The sequence below is a fragment of the Amblyomma maculatum genome, chromosome 1 (genome assembly GCF_055883805.1).
Source record: "Amblyomma maculatum isolate TAMU_Amacu chromosome 1, ASM5588380v1, whole genome shotgun sequence".
Classification (NCBI taxonomy): Eukaryota; Metazoa; Arthropoda; class Arachnida; order Ixodida; family Ixodidae; genus Amblyomma; species Amblyomma maculatum.
Window position 1 is genome coordinate 365,906,845 of NC_139344.1, and position 5,834 is coordinate 365,912,678.

Sequence of the window (5,834 nt, forward strand, 5' to 3'; positions counted from 1 at the left end):
AGTCTTGAGCAGGGAAGCGGCGTAGGCAATATCTAGCGATGTGCCCTGCAATGCCACAACTGTAACAGACAGGTTGAGGGCGCCAGCGATCAGCATAAGAGTCCTGACTCAAAAAGTCGCGACGTTGGTTGTAGCCAGGCTCTCGCTGCGGACGAACCACGTCTCTAGGGTAGGCGGACCTCCTTCCTGTTGGCTGATGGACATAACTTTGGGCAGAGTTGTTACGATCGTTCATATCCGAAGAGCCTCTATGTTGTGCCCACGGAGTGGAAAGGGCGGCGACATTTGCCTGCGGTGCACTAATGGACCGCAGATATTCTTCACGGCAGATGGTGTCGCTGGACCTGGACAGTTCCTCACGCACAATTTCCCTATCATATCAGTCATTGGAAGTGGAGAGCATACTTCAACACTGGCTACAGAGGTTACATTGGCCAGTCTTCCGAATTTAGGGGTGGTTCGTCGCAGCTTGAGAGCTTCAAATATTATAACGTCGGCGGTGGTGTTCAGGCTCTCTTTTCAATCAGGAAATTGTAAACACCTTCCGCTATTCCTTTTATAACACGGCCAACTTTATCTTCGTGCATGCTGGAATTCACAAGCTAGATTTAAAATAGCCTAGATGTATGCAGTGCAAGTTTCTCCAGGTACCTGCGCCCGGTGAAGTAATGTCTGTTCTGCACGCTTCTTCTTGGCAGGTTCGTCCCAAAATTTTTCTTTATCTCACTTGTAAAGGTAGCCTATGTAATTAGTGAATCCTTATGATTGTCGAATCAGTCGGAGGCAGTTGCAGCAAAGAACACCACATTAGCCAGTTTAGTAGCCGCGTTCCAGTGATTGTATTTGTTCCCCCTTTCATAGTGTTTGACCCACTCGTCAACGTCTTCCTCAGGTTTTCCAAAAGATGTCCGGGGCTCTCGGCAGTGTGGCCAGTTGTTCGTGTCGATAGTCCCTGCTGCTCGCTATTGCCGTCTTCCCTCATCTTCAATGGCACCGGCGGCAAGCCAGCGAGTCTACGGCTCCTTCGATGGATGGAAGGCTCCGTGGTCGATACCCCAAGCACCTCTCACCACAACTGTTACGTGCTTAGTACGCACACGGGGTTTTATTTACAGAGGGATTGATGGAAGTAGGACCGCGACTACAAACGTCCTTCTGACCCTCGTTGTTCTTCTTCCTCTACCGATCGTCCGACCGGTCATCTTCTTCTACCGCCGATGTGCTATGATGCGTGACAATATTTCTTTCTCTAATTTGCTGCTTTTATTACGCATGTCACTCACATAATCCCCGTGGTTACTTTCTTTTTTATATAGCACAGCTGTTGGTATTCTACTACAAGAGGGAGCAGGTTGTTTTTGCACTGACAGTTTCCTGTCACTCTGGCTGCTCTATTTGCGGCTGAATCGTAAGAGCTGCCCGCGCCCGTAATTGGACGCTGCCACGGGTAAAATGAAGGGGTTCCAAAAGAAAACAACCGATGCAGAAAATATCAGTCAGGGTCCTGAAACCGCGGTAAGTATACTACGCAATTTTGCTCTAACTAGTGTGTGCCCGGCCAACACGGAATATAAGGAATGGAAAGCGAGGTAAACGCTTTTTAAAGGCATCATTGCGAGAGTTACATTTTTTTTCTTGCGCGGTTCCAGAGGGACGTCCGAAGCAAAACCAAACAAAAAGGTTTTTTACAGTTCTATAGGCAGAAGGGTTTAGTTAAATTTTACTTAATGAAAAGCAACTGTTGTTATACATAAACGTCGTTGCAGGCCCATCAAAATCAAATTTATTTATAACTGAACCTCTATTATTTCTGTCAAATTTTGGCAATAAGGTCGTGGACTTAAAATTTTTCTTCCGTCGCCTAAAGTAGAGAAGAAATGTTGGTGTCAAATAAAGGCAGGCTACAGACGCTGCTTTCGGCGCTCCAGATTATTTACGATGCGAAGTAAGCTGTACCCAGACAAAATGCAAATAATTTAGCGCATTCAAATCAGAATTTATGAGCAACTATATGGCAGAGTTCTCGCTGTCTAAGAAGCTCCAGACGTTTGACTCTAGTACTGCTGAAACCGTGTCTCCTTGAGCATAAAATTATTTGTGAAAATATAGGCGCACATGTTTTTTTATGGTATAAATGCAATGAATTCTAAACGCACGCAATTCTCTGTAAAATTGAGAGCAGGAAGGTATTTAGCGACACTCATCGAATATCTTAGCATGGCGATGAGTCAAAACAACAAAATAGTTTTATTCCACTGATAAGACTATATACCCCGAGTTTGCCAAACTTTTCTGCGCCCCTCAACGGAAAGACAGCATGATTTTAATGTCGGTGAAAGCTCCATATATAATCATGGGCATCGTGAACTGGCTGCCTCATAGGAATGAATATTCAACGATAGTTGCGGTGAATGGATCCCACAGAAAGCTATTGATAAACACTCCTTCTAGTAAAGGTGTTTCTCCTTGTCTTGCGCAGAAACAATGCACTGATAGTGCTATGTGTTCCCCGTTTTCGAGTTCACACAAAAGAGAAAAATATGTGCAAAACTGGATGATAGTAAAAACGAAAGCGTGACCGATGAGGTGGTAATACAAAGTATACTTCCCAGCAGTATGAGTGTTCTTATTTTGTTCTTGGTGTTTAAACAGAAATATATCCGACGGCGCATAGAAAGACTGGTCTTTTCGCACGCCCTTATAGTATATGTTTTCCTGCTGCGACTATATGTCCATGACTTTCAACAGCCCTATGCAGGAAAAATTTACGTGGTTGATGAAAATTGCATCAATAAGGGGAGAAAGTTCTTCCCATAGAACGTTGATTTTTATACAGTGTACGTGCTTTTGGGGAGGGAGAGCTGGGTGCTGCTCCAAGGGTGCTGTTAAGACTATGATATCCCAGATTCGGCGTGGGCGCAAAACTTTGTTAAAATTGCGCCTGCTTTATATCGTCTGATCAAGGCATTACGTGGTGGTACCTGCACTATATCTGGTGTATATATTTGGTGTAGCTTTATCGATGCTTTCATATATAGCCATATATAACTCTATTTGCTTACCCGGCAAACATCTATCTCAGATGTCGGGGCTGGGGCATAATGTCCCCCCAAAAACCTTTCTGGGCATTACCTGTGATTAGTTTGCAACGTATAGGATTCACAGACTAGTTGTGATGTGTACTGAAACTAAACACCGCTAAAGGCAATGGAAGAGTGGCAGGACACGAGAAAAGCGTAACGCTGTAAAATATTGCGAAACAGAGTCTGAAAGTGAATAAACGCACACCGTTTGAATATATCAAATATTCCGTGGAATTTTCTTGGGTGAAACGTACAGTTCGGATCTTGAGCCATACACGGAAGCTACACCTAGACCTCCTCTCATATCAGTCATATTTGGAATGTGTGTTATAAACAATAAGCTGTGTAGCCTGGCTGTGCACATTTAATGCCATAGAGTGAGTCTCCGTTCAGGAGGAAATTAGGCGTTGTAGGGGGTGGCGCTGTCGGCTTCGATGTTACCGGTGTTGTAAGTGAAAAATCCCAAGCATGAATCTGGCAGCCTAAAGTTGGCATGTGACAAATCCAGGTTCTTATCACTCACGGTTTTTGTGATCTCACGAGGCCGCATAATATTGCACGCACTGCCACCTCAGAGACATGTATTGCGTATAAGGATCAGATGTGAATCAATGCTTCCAAGACCCATGGGCCATGATTTAAAGGCATTACTCCTCGGCACCGTGGTCACGTCCGTATGGCTTGGTTAATCTGAACCGTAGCAAACGATGTTCGCCTACTCCCTTACTACGAGCTGCAAAACCTTGAATCGCACTTTTTAACTGATACTTCCATTTTAAAAGGATGATCATTCACCCTTATGACTGCGAATACAGAGGGCAGGTTACGCATGCTTCCATAAAGCCTTCTGGCATCAAAAGGATCAGCAACGTTTGACGCCCTCTTAAACTTTAAAAACTGCATCATGCTCGAGATGAAGAACAAGGAGATTATGCAAGTTACTGAGTCTGAACAACCAACTGCGCTGATTCGAGAACAGTTAAAAGTCAGATCCGCAATGTAATGTGCACTGAGAAGACCTACAATCTGGAGAAACCTCTTGGAGCGATACTTTTCTTTGGCGGAAGACAGTAAAAATAATTACTTGTCAATCCTTCAACAATCGCACAGGATGTTGTTCATCAATGCCCCATTTCGAGCACAAGGACTGATTCACACCATCAAGTATCTGAGGTAGTCCAACAAAGGATCTTTGGCTTTTTCTATGAGTGTTAAGGATTGTGTTGCTAGGTCATTCTGGAGGAGTTGCGGGCTGAATTGAAAGAAAGCATTCAATTTTAAGGGTTCGTTAACTTTCAGAATTTTTGAAGAATTAATTAAGGAGATGTCAACAAAGGAGAAGATCTACTGGAACATCAAGTGATCAAGAAATTAGTAAAACATATCCGGGCCTCAATGGAGCTGTAGGGAGAACAGTAGCTTGTGACTTTGCTGAAACTGCAAGCGTCATGCAGCTTTGGATAAACAAGAGATTAGATGGGCAATATATAAAAAGATTGAGAAATAGTTAAGCTCCTCCTTTAAATGCATAGAGTAAATGCTGTAATGGCTCATGGTTTGGTTTGGTGGGTTTAACATCCCGTGAGCCGCCGTGAGGCTAGGAGAGACGCCGTAGTGGAGGACTCCGGAAATTTCGACCACCTGGTGTTCTTTAACGTGCATTGACATCGCACAGCACACGGGCGCCTTGCTTTTCGCCCCCACAGACGGGATTTGATCGCGCGCGTCTTTCGGAACAGTAGTCGAGCGCCGTAACCACTGCGCCACCCCGGCGGTGCCCGACTATGGCTCCCCTGCGAATTCTGCTTCGCGTGCAGGCAATGTACTACGCCCTTCATTACTAATTCCTTTACTTGTATCTGCCTCCCAAACGCCCTCATTTGCATAGAGTAATATATTAGAACATTATGTAAAAGACTGCCCGATATGGATGTAAAGCCGTGTGTTAACTAAGCGGAAGCAATGTTCCTGCATCGCCTGGAATCAACCTGACTGAGTCAGGATCCAAAGCTTTCGATAGAGTTTTCTATTTCCATTTCTCGCTCCCATCTAAAAAAGCAAACCGATTAGTCAGCTCCTGAAAAGCCGGCCATGTTATGTTATCACAAAACCTCTAGCTAGCGAAAAATTTCGTGTCATGCCAAACCGGTTTTTATCGGCCGTGTATTATCCAAGATAAACCTAACACCGGATGTGACCAGGCCTGTATGTAGTTTAAAGAGGATCATACCCAACCTGTTTACCGCTCGCTCGACCCTGACAAACCAGTCCTGTTGGAGTATCGGTACCGACAGGCATACATGGCAGTAATTGAATTACAGTAAATTTAATTACTTTTTTTCAGTAATTTGTAATGTAATGAATTACGTTTTCGGATTGGTAATTTAGTAATGTAATGAATTACTTATGGCAGTAATTTCGCTGCAAAAGTAATTAATTCCTTTCGAAATTACTTTTACTTAAATGCACCACTATTGCTTCAATAGACAACAAAGTAGAGTGCTGCGAAAGCAGGAACAACGTGCCACAAGCCGAAGCCAGCGTAACGGATCGGCAAAACAAGACAAAACTGAGCAAAACAGTGCGCCTGAGACCTCCTGTGTAGCAGTTCACTGTGCAGTTATCCCATGGCAACCTTTCTCCAAGCAGCAAGAAACAAGGCGTCAAGGGAATGCCGAAGGGACAGATGGTGCAAGAAGGCCGGAGTTGAAAACTAGTTGGAAGCGCGGCGTGTTGCGTCGGCTAGGGCAC